The sequence below is a fragment of the Martes martes genome, assembly GCF_963455335.1.
Source record: "Martes martes genome assembly, chromosome: 17".
NCBI classification, from domain to species: Eukaryota; Metazoa; Chordata; class Mammalia; order Carnivora; family Mustelidae; genus Martes; species Martes martes.
In genome coordinates, this window is record NC_137905.1 from 30,316,115 (window position 1) to 30,334,605 (window position 18,491).

The window sequence follows — 18,491 nt, forward strand, 5'->3', positions numbered from 1 at the left end:
TCTCACCAGAAGCCAAATTTGCCAACACCTTGATCGTGGACGTAGAGCCTCCAGAACTGTGAGAAAATGTCTATTGTTTAAGCTACCCTGTTTGTGGTCTTTTATTATGATAGCTTGAGCAGATTAATACAACTAAATATTCTATGGTAAGTGTACATTTAATTTTGTAAGATATGGCCGAACTGATTTCCCGAGCGCCTGGACCATTTTGCATCCCCCCAGCCCCCAGTCTCACATGAGAGTTCCAGTCGCTCTGCAACCTTGTTGACATAAGTTATTGTTGGGAGTTTTCATTTGTGTTGATATTTTTTGATGTGCTAGGTTTTGTAGGTAGTAGTAGCCAAGGAAGCTGTTTGAAGCTGAAAATATCTTGGAAGTATCTTTCCGAGGTCCTGTCCATCTTTGGGGTTATCCATACCCCATTTCTCTTTTCTTGTGTCTCTTTTGACCTCATTATATCCCAAGGGCAATGTCCCCTTCAGAGCCCCTAGTGATCTGGTACATTACAGTCCTCAGTAGAGGTGAACCCACATCTGAGAATGTTCCGGAAGAGGGTGGGTGTGTGCAGGGCTGGGCTCAGGAGCCCTGTGCCTCATTCAAAGTTCTGTTGTCACCACATTGGAATTCTTTTTTTTTTTTTTTTAATTTTAAGATTCTATTTTTATTCATTTGTCAGAGAGAGAGAGAGAGAGCGCAAGCATGGGCAGGGGGAGCAGAAGGCAGAGCAGGCAGAGGGAGAAGCAGGCTCCCTGCTGAGCAAGGAACCCAGTGTGGGGCTCAATCCCAGGCTCATGACCTGAGCCCAAGACAGACGCTTGACCAACTGAGCCACCCAGGCATCCCACCATCTTGAAATTCTTAATAATTTTTGAACATGGGTTCCACATTTTAATTTTGCACTGGACCTCCACAAATTATGTAGCCTGTCCTGGGTGTAGGAGGTCACAGGCAGGGCAAGGCCTCTCGCCGGGTCGTTTAGCAAAAGGCCATCCTCTTCTCCTACTGACCACATCTTTAACCTAACCCAAGCACGACCTGAGGGTTACACCTGGCTCCTGGGCCCTCGTGCTGAGCTGGGTTAAGCATGATTAATTCGGAGGCTTCACAAGAGGATCGTTGCCCTAGGATCCCAGTATCCAAATGAGGATACTCATTGGATTTGCCTTAATTAGGGCCTCTTAACTGGAAGGCAAATGCAAGCTCCTTCTTCCATCCTGACCACCCCCCTCCAAAGTACTTTTGTACTTTGGCTTTTATATGGAGAGATAAATCAACAACATCATAATGTCTTCTAATTGTCTCTCTGCCAGCCCACTTGGCAAGAAGCTCATTCAAAGGAAGGTGATTTATGGGGAGTTTTACTACATTTAAGCACATCACTGAATGCCCAGCTCCGGGAGGATGAATGGTCTCAACCAGAGGCACTAGGGGGCAAAGGGTGGGAGGGAGCAGGGAGTGGGGAGGTCACAGGCTTTGGAGGGAACAAGAGGTGGCAGCCAAGCAAGCGCATGACCTCAGGCAACTGACCTAACCACTCTGGCCTCAAGCATTTCAACTCTGAAGTGGAATTGATAATCCTTCCCCATAGGACCGTTTGGATCGTAAGGAGTCAACAAGAAGGCTTCGACTTGTCTGAGGCTGGCATGCATCCGCCCGCCATAAGTGCACTGGGATGATGTCCCTTTTGACGGCTCTGCGCATGTCTGGGAAAGGATGAATTTTGTGCTTCTCTGAAATGCCTCTCCACAGACCTGCTTGATCCTCTTTCCAGCTTCGTAGGAGCTGGGTCAGGATTATCAGACTCCTTTTATTTCACTTTAGATTTATTTATTTATTTGAGAGAGAGAGGAGAGCAAGTGCATGTGTGGGTAGGGAGAGGGGCAGTGGGAGAGGGAGAGAAAGAAGCTCAAGCAGGTTCCCCACTGAGCATGGAGCCTGATGTGGGGCTCGATCTCTCGACCCTGAGATCATGACCTGAGCTGAAATCAAGAGTCAGATGCTTTTCTGACTGAGCCACCCAGGCGTCCCTAATCAGGCTTCTTTTAGGTTTAGGAAAAGGAAAGCCCGGTGATCAGAAAATAAACCAGAAGTAATAGAGAGCCCTGGGGTGGCTAACTTCAGTTCGGTACCCTGTGGGCTTCCCTCAAAAAGCATTTACATCTGAAGTCATTCACTCACAGCTTCAGAAACTTTTACCTGTGTGGTCCAGATTAAAAGAGCCATGACAGGGGCTCCTGGGTGGCTCAGTCGGTTAAGCATCTGCCTTCAGCTCAGGTCATGATCCTGGAGTCCCAGGATGGAGTCCCAGGACTGAGGACCACCTCAGGCTCCCTGTTCAGCAGGGAGTCTGCTTCTCCTTCTGACCCTCCCCCCCCATCCTTGTTCTCTCTCAAATAAATACATAAAATATAATTTTTTAAGGTTTTATTTATTTATTTGACAGACAGAGATCACAAGGTCACAAGTAGGCAGAGAGGCAGGCAGAGAGAGAGGAGGAAGCAGGCTCCCTGCCGAGCAGAGAGCCCAATGTGGGGCTGGATCCCAGGACCCTGAGACCATGATCTGAGCCGAAGGCAGAGGCTTTAACCCACTGAGCCACCCAGGCGCCCCAATACATAAAATCTTAAAAAAAGAAAAAAAAGAGCAACGACAGGTTTACCAAACAGATGACCTCTAGGACGGTGTGTGAAGATGGCCTGATGGGGTCTTGCAAATAGAATTGATTAGCACAGTGATGGAGGGACTGGAATCCAGACAAAATGGGTGTGAGTCCCAGCTCGGGCTGTTAGTAACTGCCTTAAATAGATTACTTGCTAGCTCTGTGTCTCAGCGGCTCCATCCCTCAAACGATGTTTAAGTAATATAACCTGCCTCGTCAGGTTGTTGTGGGGACTAAACAAGATAACAACTGTACGCTTTGCTTGGCGCAGGGTAGCACGCTAGGCTAGCTGGTTCTTTTCATAGCATGTTTGGGTAACCCCTGGAGTCCATGGTCTTCGGACTCCCTATTCTTCGACTCTGGGTGGAGTTGGCATTCTAAGGTAGGGGATGGTCTCCAAGCGGGGGGTCTGTGAGTCCTGGAACTGAACATGACCCTGGGACAGGGAAGGGAGCCACAACTCTGTTGCGTAGTGACAGAGCTTTCTTTGTGTGGGGAGAGACAGGCTGCTGTTTACAGGTAACTAGGTGGGGGGTTATAATCTGTCAAGAAGTTAAAGGTTCAAGGAAGGGAATTCTTCCGGGGAGGTGAATGGGACCCGGTGCTCTGAACCAGCTGTGTTGTCAAGAGGGACAGCCTCCTGGGCCCTGCCCACCTCCCAGATGACCCCCCAGATGGGGGTCTGGGGTTTATTATGCAGATTGGACTAGGCCTCTCCCCGTGACCATAGAAACCCAACCGGTTCTCTTGCAACAAAGCTCTGAGGAAGGGTTACTTAAGTCTGGAGCGGCGGGACGGGCCGCAGAACGCACCCTCCTCAGGGCAGCCCAGAGCCCTGGGCCTTCCGCTCCCCAGGGACATGGGATGCCACACGAGCAAGAGCACCAAGGTGGCGGGGGAGTCCCAGAAGCCCGGAGAACAGCCCCAGGGAGAAGAGCCAAATCTGGAGGCAGGCGCTGAGGCGGCAGATGGCAAAGACATCTCACTGAAGGATGGGGGCCCCGCGCCCAAGAGCTGAGCTGCTTTCCTCTGGAGTCGGTCCGGACCCTCGCTGCATTCCGGGAACCGCCTTTGGCCGAGGACACCTGAGAGGAGCCCAGTCCTGAGAACCTCCAAACAGAAGGAGGGAGAAATCTCTGCTTTCAGCACGTACCCTCCTCAGGCTTTGCTCTTTGGAGCCGTGAGGAATCCTATTTCCCTGGGCTTCCATGGAGAGGACAGAAGGAGTCTTCGCCCGTCGTCGTGGGACATGCACGCAGCTTCTGGAGAAGGGCGAGCCCCGTGGCGGACTGTTCTGGCTCCGGGGGAGAGCCGGGGGCTGCTGAGCTGTGACTGTCCAGGGACCCCCCGCCTGCCTCACCTTCTGACCTCCCCTAACGCCCACTGGGCTGTGCGGGTGTCGGTTTGCTCTCTTCTTCTCCTTTTTCCCAAGAGCTCGCCCAAGAGCCAACATCCCTAGCAGGGACGTTTTCATTTGGCTCGCTCCACACTGTCGGTATGAATAATTTAATATTTAACTGGGAGAAATGTTAATGAATTATGGGAACAATCAGGATCAGGCTGTGATGGGAGCAAATGGAAGGCAAATGGGCCTGGTCATCCCGGAAGGGGAGCCTTGGGCACTCGTCGGAAGGAAGGCAGAGGGTGCCCGTTCTGGTTTTCTAGTCCCCAGAAAAATGCCCCCTCTGCCGTTATCCCTGAGTCTCGTCATATCAAAAGTCTGTCAATTTGGACCCTCTAGCGTCTGAGCTATCTGAATCCAGCCCTCAAAAATATTTCGCTGTTTACTAACATGCCTGTCAGCCTTTCTTCCTCACCCACCCTCCCCGCCACACCAACCCCGCGTGTGTTTTGTTTTTAATTCGAAAGCATTTTAATTTGAAATCAAATGGACATGTTTGCAAATACGTGATGACAGACACATCTGAAAGACAGGCCTGGGGATGTGCGAAGAGAGGGCCAGCCAGAAGGGGTGGGTGTAAGTCTGTGGGGAGAAGTGAGAAGAGAAGCTAGAGAGTCTTCTCTTTGTGCCAGGCACCACGCTGACGAGTTTACAGGGGTGGTTTATGGTAGCCGGCCCGACCGCTCCCATTTTACAGATGAGGCCACTGAGGTACCTAGAGGTTAAGGCACTTGCTTGAACTTGGCTCTTCGGGACCGGGCAGAACCCAGAGTAGAAGCCAGGCTGTGTGACTCCTGAATTCATGCTGTTCATCACTGCCGAGTCCTGCTTAAAGGGGAGGGTCTTTCCTGGGAATGCACAGAAATCCAAGCCTGTGCGTAATGGGGACCCTTTCTTTTTCCTCATTTGGATGTAACTGCCTATGAAGAAGCCGGCAACGGGTCCACCAGGCGTCCGTGCCCTGCATATTCTGGGCGCCTTGAAGGATTTCTCTTTTCACTTTGGTGGTGGGGGAAGGGGTGGGTGGGGAGGACGAGGGGGCCCGGAAGGGTGGTGGTGGTGGGGGGGGGGCAAGGGGGAGAGACAGAGCTGGAGTGTGAGCACAAGCTGTTGGAAATGACCCTGCTTTTTGGCCACAGAAACGTCAGAAACGGAATGGGACTCTTTTGAGAAGACAAGACAACCAGGCTGAGGAGAAGGAAAAGGAGCAAGGATGAGAAGTAAAGCAAATCAGCCTGAAAAACGTTCCTTTTGCTTCAGCAGTGGCTGTCGTCTTCCCAAGACAGCGCGAGAGAGACGGGGCCTCGTCAGCTGGCCCAGGGCCCTGCTCCGTCCCTGGGGGTGGTAAACTTTGAGTGGGCCAGGAAACAGGCCCGGGCTTGCAGCTGGGGATCAGGAAGTTTGGGGCCTCTTTCTACAGCTTACTGGGGATAGGCCAAACTCGGGGAACTGCTTTCAATTTTTTTTTTTTTTTTTAGACAATTCTGCTTTTCGCCTTCCTCATGGAAATTCACCCTGCAAAACAGGGCTTTGTGTGGGAAGAAGCTGCTCAGCGGGCACCCTCAGGACTCCTGGAAAAAGTTCTCAGCGGCTGGTGAGGCTTTGGGGCTGGGTGGTGCCCATCTCACTGGTGACTGAGAGGCGGGACTCAAACTTTGCTTCTCACCAGATCAAACAAAGGAGGGAGGCTCCAGGTCCCTCGACAGTCAGACGGTGGTTTGTTCCGCTTCCTCCTGGGATGGGGCAAAATGCTTGTTTCATTAAATTCAAGATCTCTGAGGGCTTTTAAAAACAAGATGCATTATCCGCCTTCAGCTGGATGGGCTTGCTGCGTTTTGCCAGGAAGTTCATCCCTAAAGGAAAAAAAAGGATCCAGTTTCTTTTTAAAGACATTTCAGTGATTCCATGGGGGCCCAGTACCACTCATCTGTCTCCCTCTGAGGCTCGAGTGCTGGCGGAAAGTGGTCAGAATTATGTGCACTCAAACATAACTTGAACCTTTTCAAAGACAGGTCTGCACAGGCTCTGCCCATCACTTGAACACCATGGCTCTGGGCCACTTCCCAAACAGCTGGAAGGGGAGGGGTTTGTTTTCTAGTCAACTTACCTATCTACATAGCCTTCCGCCTATCCTTTCTTTCTTCCTTCCAGCCATCCAGGCATCTATCTATATCTATCTATCTATCTATCTATCTATCTATCTATCTATCCATCCATCCAAATATCCGTCCAATCAACCATCCATCCATCCCTCCCTTGGATTTTTCATCTATCCAAGGCAATAATTTTCCATTTCAAACCAAATTCACTTATTAAGCAAATACTTAATTGAGTTTCTACTCTTCTCTATCACTTCTTTCTTTCTATTACCTTTCTTTCTTTCTTTTTCACTCACTCACTCACTCACTCACTCCGCAGTTATGGGGAGGCTGTCCTATACCAAACTCCTCCGTGTTAATAAAAGGTTGAAGTGTGTCTTTCTGGAAGCACAGCCTGGAACAAGGGTGGTCCAGAGAAATCCTTCCAGCCCAGGGGAGGCCTGAGTTGAAGCTTCAAGGCTAAGTAGGAATCAGCTAGGGAAAGACGATGGGTGTTTCAGGAGAAGGGGAAGGTATGACGGAGCTTCATGGGGTGTGTTGTGCAGTGTTCCGGGAGCCTGACCAGCACGGCACATAGTTAGGAACATGACGCTTGCCAAGTAAAAAGGATCAGCTCATGGAGGGCCTTGTATTTTATACCAAGAGGCTAAGAGTTCATCCTAATACTGATGAGTATACTGATTTTCACTGAAGGACTTCAGGCAGAGGAACAAAGCTAGAAGATCAATTGCTGATGACTGCTTGGTATCCTGTCTTCTGGTAACAAGGCTCATCTTTTCCCCTGGCAGGACCCTTTTCTTTCTGTTCTCAGTTTACATCATCCCATTCTCAGGCTCCATGCTGAGCACTGCTTGTACCTGGTCAGAGTGATTTGTTTAGAGGCGGTCATCTGGCTCAAACCAGTCTAGGCTTTTTGTTGCGTAAGGGTCTATTTAGCCAGAGCAATGCCATCCGGTTAAATAGTGATTTTGTTGTTTATGCAGGAAAACTTAAACTGTCCCTGTCCCCCCTCCCCCCAGGGGACTTACTTAAAAGCAAGTCCCAGAAACCAGTCCCAGGTAACAAAGCCCAAATACAAGGGCGGGTCAGGCCAGGTGGAGGTATCCAATCAGTGGGGGCGCATACTGTCTCCCTAGCTACCAAGGAGTATGGGCCCCGCCCTTTGGGTGCCTTTGGGGCGCCAATTCTGACCAAGGTGATAGGCTAGTTCAAATATCTACTATCGGGTAAATTGTAATTCAATTGGTTACTTATGTGTGACCTAGCATGACTGTGCAGCTTTCTCTGTGTTACAATCTCATTGGCCACCTGTGCGTGGCCAGGCCCAACCATATGGCCTTTGCCCTTAATAGCTAGTCTGTAAGGCAGAGAGAGGTCACCTCTTTGCAAGAGACGGCCCTGGCCGTCAGTTTGATTCTCGATGCTTGGCGCGAAATAAAGCTTTGATTGACCTTCGCTTTGTATCAGTCTCGCTCCTTTGACCATGGACCCAACAGTTGAAGCCATTAGGAAAGAAGTATCCACTTTCTTTTGGGGTTAATAAAACTGTAGTATTTAAGTCTGGAATCTCTTAGTGGCATTCCCCACCGGGGAAGTCCTTAAGAATGAAACCATAGAAGAGATTGGGGCTGAGAGAAGTGGAGACCCTTTTCCTGATGAACTTGTTTGGGCAACTGGATCCAGCCACACTAGAAGCTAATACTATCCCTGGATGGTTAACACAAGCCAATAGATTTTCACTTCTTCTTTTTTTTTTTTTTTCTTGCTGAGAGTGGTTTAAATTTGGTTTCTGTCATTTTCAAAGAGTTCTGAGTACATCAGATCAACTCAGATTTGTATTTTAGGGGGAATAACTGGGTAGCTCTTTCAAAGATGGAGGTGAGAGGGATAAAACTAGAAGCAAGAATACCAATTAGAAGACAAATGCCCAAATTAAGAAAGCTGTATTAGGTAGCTCTTACTATTTATTGCAAGAGAGCCGGCCACAAAATCTCAGCAGCACACAAGCATAGATTCTCTCTCTCTCTCTCTTTTTTTAATTTTTATTTTAATTTTTTAAAAGATTTTATTTATTTATTTGACAGAGAGAAATCACAAGTAGGCAGAGAGACAGGCAGAGAGAGAGAGGAGGAAGCAGGCTCCCCGCCGAGCAGAGAGCCCCATGCGGGGCTCGATCCCAGGACCCTGAGATCATGACCTGAGCCGAAGGCAGAGGCTTAACCCACTGAGCCACCCAGGCGCCGCTCTCTCTCTTTTTCTTAAAGATTTTATTTATTTATTTGAGGAGGAGAGAGAGAGAGAGAGGATGAACAGGGAGGAAGGCAGAGGGAGAGGAAGTGGGCTCCCTCCTCAGAGGGAGCCCGATAAGGGACTTCATCTTAGGACTCTGAGATCATGACCTGAGCTGAAGGCAGACACTTAACTGATGGAACCCCCTCCCCCCCCAAGCGCCCTGACTTTCTGGTCTTGATCACATGTCTGTGGGTCACTGAGGCTCAGGGGATCAGACTACCTGAGAGTGGTCACATGACAAGTAGCAGCAGCACAAGAGGCTGAGTCCAAGGAAGTATCCTTTTGCATGGAGGGTGGGGGAGTGAATATTTGTCAGTGATATTCTACTATGATACAAAAGGAATAGAGTGAAAAGGACAGATTCTAGAAATATGTAGGGGGTAAAGTAAACCAGTTTTGGTGACTGATTTTTCATCAGGGTTGAGTGAGAGATGAGGATCAAAGGTTTGTGCTGGACTGATGAGCTGATGATGGTGCCACAATATGAGAAAGGGACTCCAGGAAGAGGGTTAGGTCTGGAGGGAGGGGGAGGAGTTGAGTGTTGGTAGGGTTGAGCTGGAGATGCTCATACGACAAAAATAATAACTTGGTGACTGATTTAACTAGACTTATCGTGGTGATCATTTTGTGATATATACACATATTGAATCATTATGTTGTATACCTGAGACTAAAAGAATGTTCTATGTCAATTATATCTAAATTTAAAAAATAGCCAACATTTCTATCACTCTTACTCTGTCTGGGCATTCTTCCAAATGCTTTACATGTAGGTCTCATCCAATCCTCACAGCTACCATATCCTCACTTTACAGATTAAAGTAGTGAAGTAAATAATTTACCCCGGGTCTTTTAGCTAGCAAGGACAAAGCTAAAAATGGCTGGTTGGCTAGCGGTTGAGAATGGAGAATTTTTTGGTGAGTTATGGGAACACTCTTGACCAACCCAGAGTTGGTATGATTGTTTTGAAATGGAAATGTTTGAGGGCTTCATGGGTGGCTCAGTTGATTAAGTTTCCTACTCTCAGTTTTGGCTCAGGTGATCTCTTGGTTGGTGAGATCAAGTCCAAGGTAGGGCCTGCCAATCAGCGGGGAGACTGCTCGAGATTCTCTCCTCTGCCCCTCCCCTGACTTAAATGAATAATTAAATCTTCAAAAAAAATTTAAAAGTGAAAATGTTTGAACACAGAGGTGCAGACAGAAATCTTTTTTATTTTTTTTTATGTAATCTCTACACCCAATGTGGTGCTTGAACCCACGACCCCAAGATCAAGAGTCACATGCTTCCATGTGGGCATGGTGCTCAAAGACTTTACAAAAATTATTTAATTTGCTCCTCATAATAGCTCCATAAGGCAGGTAAAATTCTCACATTTTGGGTGAGATACACATTTATGAAAGGTGGATGAATTGCCCAAAACCACACAGCGAACTAGTCTCAGGGCAAGGACTTGAACCCTAGAGGCGATGGTTTTAACCATGGTGGCAATGGATTGAACAATGTCCTCCCAACATTCATGTCCACCTGGAACCTTGGAATGTAATCTTATCTGGAAATAAGAGTCAAAGATATAATCAAGTTAAGATGAGGTCATATGGAATTAGAGTGGACCCTATATCCAATGACTGTTGTCTGACTAATTTCCACCTGTGACGTTCTTTTTTTTTTTTTTTTTAAGATTTTATTTATTTATTTGACAGAAAGACACATCAAGAGAAGGAACACAAGCAGAAGAGAAAGAAGCAGGCTTATGCTGAGCAGGGAGTCCCATATGGAGCTCCATCCCAGGACCCCAGGATCATGACCTGAACCAAAGGCAGATGCCTAGCGACTGAGCCACCCAGACGCCCCCTCCTATGAAGTTCTTATCTGAACTTCCCTTATCTCTTAAAGTAGAACCTCCTGAAAATACAACTGCTATTAATTTCCCTCCTAGGTAGTTTCCTGAAAATTCATTTGCCAAGAAGGTAGATTTCCCATTTCCATTGGCATCAAAGAGCCCAGCAGAGACTTCCTCATTCTCCCACTGAAGACCTAAAAACCTCCTTTTTTTAATTGGTATACATACACCTTTCCTTTGGGCAACTCCGTGAGTTGTTCATTACTTGGAGCTCTCCTGCATGCACATGTGAAAATAAATCTTTTCTTCTATTAATCTGTATTGTTTTCATTAAAATTTGCAGGCCTCCAACCACTGGACCCAAGTTGGGAGAGGTAAAGTTTCCCTCCCAATAGAGTCGTCAGAACACTTTCAGTTGAAGTCCGGGAGTAGATTAGCTTCCTGGACCTTCTCCCTCCACACGTATACCCTGAGGAGGAGAAGCCGCCCAGAGCAGAAGAGCACATGTCAAGGGAAGATCTCTGGAAAAAACAAGATTTAAAGGGTGGTGTGCTGGAAAAGCCACAAAGAAACCAAAGAGAGACGAAAGTTCAGACAGATGGAAGGTAACAATCAATGCTGTCATGTGTAGAGCCCTCACCAAGCGCTGGGCATGGTGCTCAAAGACTTTACAAAAATTATTTAATTTGCTCCTCATAATAGCTCCATAAAGCAGGTAAAATTCACACATTTTGGGTGAGATACACATTTATGAAGGGTGGATGAATTGCCCAAAACCACACAGTGAATTAGTCTCAGGGCAAGGATTTGAACCCTTGAGACGATGGTTTTAACCATGGTGGCAATGGTTTGAACAATGTCCTCCCAACATTCATGTCCACCTGGAACCTTGGAATGTAATCTTATCTGGAAATAAGAGTCGAAGATATAATCAAGTTAAGATGAGGTCATACGGAATTAGAGTGGACCCTATATCCAATGACTGTTGTCTTTAAAAGAGAAAAGAGAGAAAGATTTGGATACAGAGACATGGGGGAAGAAGACCATGTGAAGATAGAAGTAGAGGTTGGAGCCATCAAATCACAAGTCAAGGAACACCTGGAGGCACCAGAAACTGGAAGATGCATGGAAGGATTTTTTTCCTAGAGCCTTCAGGGGGAATATAGTCCTGCTATCAAGTTACTTTGGACTTGTAGCCTCTAGAATGAACTTCTGTGGTTTTAAGCCACCCACTTTATGATACTTTGTTATGGCAGCCCTAGCAAAGTATTTCAACTACTGTGCTATCACTGGCTTTCTTAGAGTAGAAGACTCTAAAGAGAGTGATGTCAGTGAATTCCAGGAGGAGAGATGGAATGTCAGGGTTGGGGAAGGGTAGAACCTGCCCCTTTAGAGGGATGTGTCTGAATCACATTTAGGCTTCTCTACGGTATGCATGCCCCCTCTCTTGATTTGGAGAGGCTTTCTTCCTATTCCTCTCATTAAAGAAAAAGTTACTCGTGATGTTTATTAATGGTGGTAAGACAGATGTACTCAGGGGGACTACTAAAATGGGGTTTTGTAGTAGGAGAGAGGGATCAGATTCAACTCTGACTACACCAAGGACAAGTGGAAATTTATTGCCAAATAGCAAGGTAAGGGTTAGTGGATGGAAATATGAGGAAACATCAAGGCTGGGGGGATTCTTGCTTGACTGAATCAATAAGATTCTTGCTGAAGGCAGACAAGGGTGATAAGAGCGGGAGTCATTTGATCAGATAGCAAGAGTGGGGGGATTTTTGCTGACCTCACCCAACAAGATGCTTGCTAAAACTGGACTAAGTGGCCAGGGAAGCCACCAATGCCAGAGCTTGAGGGCTCGGAGGAGTCTGACTAGGTAGGTCAAGGAGAGAGAGTTTTTGTCACTCTCCACACCATGGCTGTCACTAGCCCCTGATTATGAAGAGAATGTTTCATATTTATGCCTTCAACTTACCTCAAGAGCATTATTCCTTAGGGAGAGACTTAAGTCAGGTTTTTTCGGGTGTGTGGGGGTTGTGGTTGGGCTGGTGGGGGGGGGTGCTAGAGGATAATTAGAAAAGGTTCTTCCCATAAAGGGGTAATTCCACTGGGTCCTTTCAGAATCTATGGCCAGCTGTTTCCTCCCAGAGAAGGTGCCTGTGTTGTCCCATCCCTGGCACCTTTTGAAAGAGAAAAGAGCAACTTTGACTGTGTCCAGGGACTGGATAACACCTTGCATCAAGGAGCAGCAAATAGGGGCACCTGGGTGGCTCAATCGTTAAACATCTGCCTTTGGCTTGGGTCATGATCCCAGGATTCTGGGATTGAGCCCTGCACTGGGCTCCCTGCTCCTCGGGAAGCCTGCTTCTCCCTCTCCCGCTCCCCCTGCTTGTACTCCTTCTTTCACTATCTCTCTCTGTCAAATAAATAAATAAAATCCTAAAAAAAAAAAAAAAAGGAGCAGCAAATAAATTGAGCATCAAAACAGAGATCTTGAAAAAAAGATACAAAAATGATTAGTTAAACATCTCAAATAACTTCCTAACACTTCTTTTCTTCCTCTAAATCTTTTTGGAAAGTCTCCCTGTCCCCTCCTCTTCCTAATCCCCCACAGCACTCCCCCAAAACATGAGAGAACACCCTCATTATGCTAATGAAAATGCTGAGATTCTCTATTATTACATGAACTTAATTTTTTTCTCCTGAAAAACAATATAAACTTCTAGTTTCCAGTTTCACATGTAAAGAGCTTGGAAGTCGCCACTCTGTCTTAACAAGTAAAAAACTAAATAGACTGAAAAATCAACAACACTTTGGATCCATGAGGGGAGGACACAGCGCAAGCTGCAGCTTCGAGGACTGGAGAGACAGGTTTATGCAGGGAGTCCCAGTCTACCCAGAAGAGAGACATGGGTAAACGTTGCTTTGGAAACCAGTGAAGGGGAAGGAAAACCTGAACTTGTAATTGATGAGTTGCTGGAGCCTCAATGTGGACAGGTTTGAGAGTTAAAAACTCGAGAGGAAGCCAGTTATGGGGGGGTCCTCCCGCTTTCATGAGTTTTACCTCTAAGAACTCAACAAGGTTCTCACAGTAAATATCAGAGAAAAATCCCCTCATGCTTCCTGTAGGGGGCAGGGGAAGGGAATCATTGTGAAATATCCCAGAATACTGTGTTAACAAGGTCTATCCTCATAGGAAACTGATTAACCAGAGCTTAACTTGCTGGGGTATTATCCAAGCCCAACTGTCCTGGAGAAGGGAAATACTCAATGCCAGTTAGGTCTAGTCCTCCACTTGGGAGAAGAGATGATTACCTTCCAGTCCAGGGGTGCCTGGATGGCTCAGTCAGTTAGGCATGTGCCTTTGCCTGAGGTTATGATCCTGGAGTCCTGGGATCAAGCCTCACACTGGGCTCCCTGCTCAGTGGGGAGTCTGCTTCTCCCTCTGTCTCTTACCCCTCTGGTGCTGTCTCTCTCTCAAAAAAATAAATAAAATCTTAAAAAAATTATACTCCAGCCCACTCTAGCCATCCTGTCCCACTCAAGGGGGAAGGAAAAGAGACTGAAAAGCACTTGTGAATTTCACAGTTTGATGGTACAGGGTCACTAAAAGACTGAGACCTAACGCTTACTTTGGCAGGACACATACTAAGACTGAGATGTAATCATAGGACTATAAAATGTTTCCCCTCTTCCCACACCTTACTACCACATTACTAAAAACCTATTTACAATAATTCCTTTTATCCAGTACATCACGTTTAGTTATATATAACTATTAAAACATACTAAAAGAAAAAAAAAACCCACACAATTTGGAGAGACAGAGCAACCATCAGAACCAGACATAGCAGGGACATTGGAATAAGCAGACTGGGAATTTAAAACAACTATGATCAAAATGTAAAGAGCTCTCGTGGATAAAATAGACAGGATGCAAGAAGAGATGGACAGTGTAAGCAGAGAGATGGAAATCCTAAGAAAGAACAAAAAAAAAATGCCAGAGATAAAAAACATCAAAATGTAAATGAAAACTGCCTTTGATAGGCTTATTACTACATGAGATATGGTTGGAAGAAATCATCTCTGAGCTTGAGGATATAGCAGTAGATCTTGAAAACTAAAATGCAAAGAGGAAAAAGACTGAAAAAAAAAAAAGCAAATATCCAAAGACCGTGGGATAACCATGACGTACACATAATGGGAATACCAGGAGAAAAAAGAGGAAAAGGAACAGAAGAAATATTTGAAACAGTAATGCTGAGAATTTCCCCAAATAAACATCAGACACCAAACCACAGATCCAGAAGTCTCAGAGAACACCAAGTAGCATAAATGTCAAAACAAACTACACCAGGGCCTATCACTTTCAAACTACAGAAAATCATGGATCAAGAAAAAATCCTGAAAGAAGACAGAGGAAAAAAATTGTAACTATAGAGGAACAAAGATAAGAATTACATCTGTGTTCTCCCCAGAAACCACACAAACCAGGAGTGGAGTGAATATTTAATGTGTTGAGAGAAAAAAGTGATCAACCAATGATTCTGTACCCTGTGAAATTATCCTTCAAAAGTGAACGAAAAATAAAGACTTTCAGACAATCTAAAATAGAGGTAATTTGTTGCCAGTGGAACTGGGTTGCTGGAAATATTAAGTAAGTTCTTTTAGAGAGAAAGAAAATGATATAAATCAGATACTTGGGTCTACACAAGGAAAGGGAGAGGATTGAAAGATTAAGTAATGGTAAAATAAAAACTTTTATTTTTCTTATTCTTAGTTGATCTAACATATAACAATTTGTTCAAAATAGTAACAGTAATAATATACTCAATTATGTATGCTTGTGTATGTTTCATGTTTGTAAATATATATATGCTTATATATGTGGTTATCTTATGTAAGTGAAATAAATGATAGCAATGGTACAAAGAATGGGAGATAAGAATTAGAATTATTTTGTTATTATAAGGTACACACACTACTTATGAAGTGGTATACTGTGTGTGCGTGTGTGTGTATGTGTTTTAAAGACTAATCAAGTGCAGTAGTGAGAAGAGGGAAAGAGTAGATCAATGATTTCAATCTGTAACTGACTGCAAACAATTGATTGAGATAACTCAGTATCTTCAGACTAGCCTGGTGTTATTTGAAAGTGGACTTCAATTAGTTGTAAATGTATTTTGCAAACTCTAGGCAACAAAGAAAAAATAATAAAAAGAAGTATAACTCATGTACTAAGAAAGTGGAGAAAATAGAATCATATAAAATGCTCAATTAAAACCACAGAAAGGCAGAAAAATAGTGGAAGACAAAAATAAGTACAAAGGGCAAGAGAAAATAGAAGCAAATACAGTAGATATTCACCCAAGTATATTAGTATCACCTTGAATGTCAATAGTCTGAATGCACCAATTAAAAGACAGAGATTAGCACAGTGGATCATAAAACAAGTCCTAACTATTGTCTATAAGAAATGCATTTTAAGGGGCGCCTGGGTGGCTCAGTGGTTTAAAGCCTCTGCCTTTGGCTCGGGTCATGATCCCAGAGTCCTGGGATCGAGCCCTGAGTCGGGCTGTCGGCTCAGCAGGGAGCCTGCTTCCTCCTCTCTCTCTGCCTGCCTTTCTGTCTACGTGTGATCTCTGTCTGTCAAATAAATAAATAAATTCTTAAAAAATGCATTTTAAATATAAAGATACATATAGATTAAAAGTAAATGAAGAAATTATGCTAACATTAACTAAAGGAATGCAAGAGTAGCCATAATGATTTCAGACAGAGCAGACTTCAAAGCAGGGAAAGTTAAAAGGGATAAAGAAGAGCATTACATAATAATAAAGGCATCTGTTCCCCAAAAAGATAAAACAATTTTTAATGTGCATGTGCCTAGCAATAGAGCATCTCACTACATGAGGCAAAAATGGATAGAACTGTGAGGACAAATGGATGAAATCCACTATCCTACTTGGAGATACCAACACCATTCTATCAGAAATGGGTAGATCCAGGGCGCCTGGGTGGCTCAATGGATTAAAGCCTCTGCCTTCGGCTCAGGTCACAATCCCAGGGTCCTGGGATCGAGTCCCACATCGGGCTCTCTGCTTAGCAGGGAGCCTGCTTCCTCCTCTCTCTCTGCTTGTCTCTCTGCCTAAATGTGATCTCTGTCTGTCAAACAAATAAATAAAATCTTTAAAAAAAAAAAGTTGCCAGAGTGAAGAGAAGTAAGAAATTACATTAAAAAAAAAAAAAAAGAAATGGGTAGGGTAGATCCAGCAAGCAGAAAATCACTAAGGATATTGTTGACCTCAACAGCATCATTAATCAACCAGATATGATGGACATCTATAGACTACTTCATCCAAGAACAGCAGAATACCTACTCTTCTCCATTGCACATGGAAAAATCACTGAGAGAGACTACATTCTGAGCCATAAGACACACCTTAATAAATTTAAAAGAATATAAATAATAAAATATCTATTTTTAGACCATAATGGAATTACACTAGAAATCAATAACAGAAAGGTAATAGGAACATCCCAAAATACATGTAGAGGAAATAGCACAATCCTAAATAAGAAATGGGTCAAAGAAGAATTCTGAAAAGAAATTTTAAAATATTTTGAACAAAATGAAAATGAAAACACAACTTATACAATTTGTGGGCTGTAGCAAAGGCAGCACTTAAAGAAAAATTTATAACAATGAAAACATGTATTAGAAAAGAAGAAAGGTCTAAAATCGGTAATCTAATTTTCTACTTTAAGAAAGTAGAAAAAAGAATAGCAAATAAAATCCATAGGAAACAGAAGAAAAGAAATAATAAAAATTAGAGCTGAAATCAATGAAATTGAAAACAAGAAACCAATAGAGAAAAATATAAAACTAAAAGCTAGTCTTTGAAAAGGTCAGTAAAATCAATTAAGCCTGCAGCCAGGCTAACCAACAACAAAAAAGAGAAAGGGCACAAATGACTAATAATCAGAAATGAAAAAGCAGACATCACTACAGATCCCATGGACATTAAAGGATAATAAAAGACTGTTATGAAAAACTCTATTCCCACAAATTTGATAACCTAGGTGAAATGGACCAATTTCATGAAAGACACAATCTGCCGAAACTCACACAGGAAGATATAGATGATCAGAATAGATGATCTATCCTTTTGCCTATTTCATTATCAGGAATGGATGATTACATAAACAGATAATATCTATTAAAACTTGAATCAATAATTAATCGTCTTCCAAAACAGAAAACACCAGACCCAATGGGTTCACTGGTTGATTCTATCAAACATTTAAGAAAGAAATGATACCAATTCTCTACAATCTCTTTCAGAGGATAGAAGCAGAGAGAATACTTCCTAAGATATTCTATTAGACAGCATTACCCTAATACCAAAACAAGAAAAAGACATTATAAGAAAATTGGAGAACAATATGTCCGTGAACATGGACAAAAATCCTCAAAAAATACTAGCAACTCTAACAAATTATACACCATGACCAGGGGTATTTATCCCAGGTGTGCAGGGATGGTTCAATATTCAAAAACCAATTAATGTAATCCATTATATCAACAATCTAAAAAAGAAAAATCGCATGATCGTATCATTAGATGCAAGAAAAGGGTTTGATAAAATCCAGTATCCAGTCCTTGAGGACATTCCCCTTTATTCCGAGTTCACTGACTGAATACTGGATTTTATCAAACCTCACACTTAGCATTATACTTAATTGTGAGAATTTTGAAGTTTTCCCACTAAGGTCAGGTATAAGGCAAGGATATCCCCTCTTACTATTCTTTTTCAACATTGTAGTGGAAGTCCTTGTTAATGAAATATGATAAAAATAGAATAAGAGAAGGAAATAAAGATATACAGACTGAAAAGGGAAAAATAAAAACTGTCTTTGTTCACAGAGATAATGATGCAGAAAAATCTGAAAAAATTCCACCTGGGTGACTCAGTTGGTTAAGCCTCAGACTTTTGATTTCAGTGCAGATCATGATCTCAGGGTCATGGGATCAAACCCTGAATTGGGCTCTGCTCTGGGTATGGAGCCTACTTAAGATTCTATGTCTCTCTCTTCCCCTCCCTCCACTCTCTCTCTCTCTCTCAAAAAAAAAAAAAAAAAAAAAAGTCAACTAAGAAAACTCCTGGAACTAAAAAAAACAACTATAGTAAGGCTGCA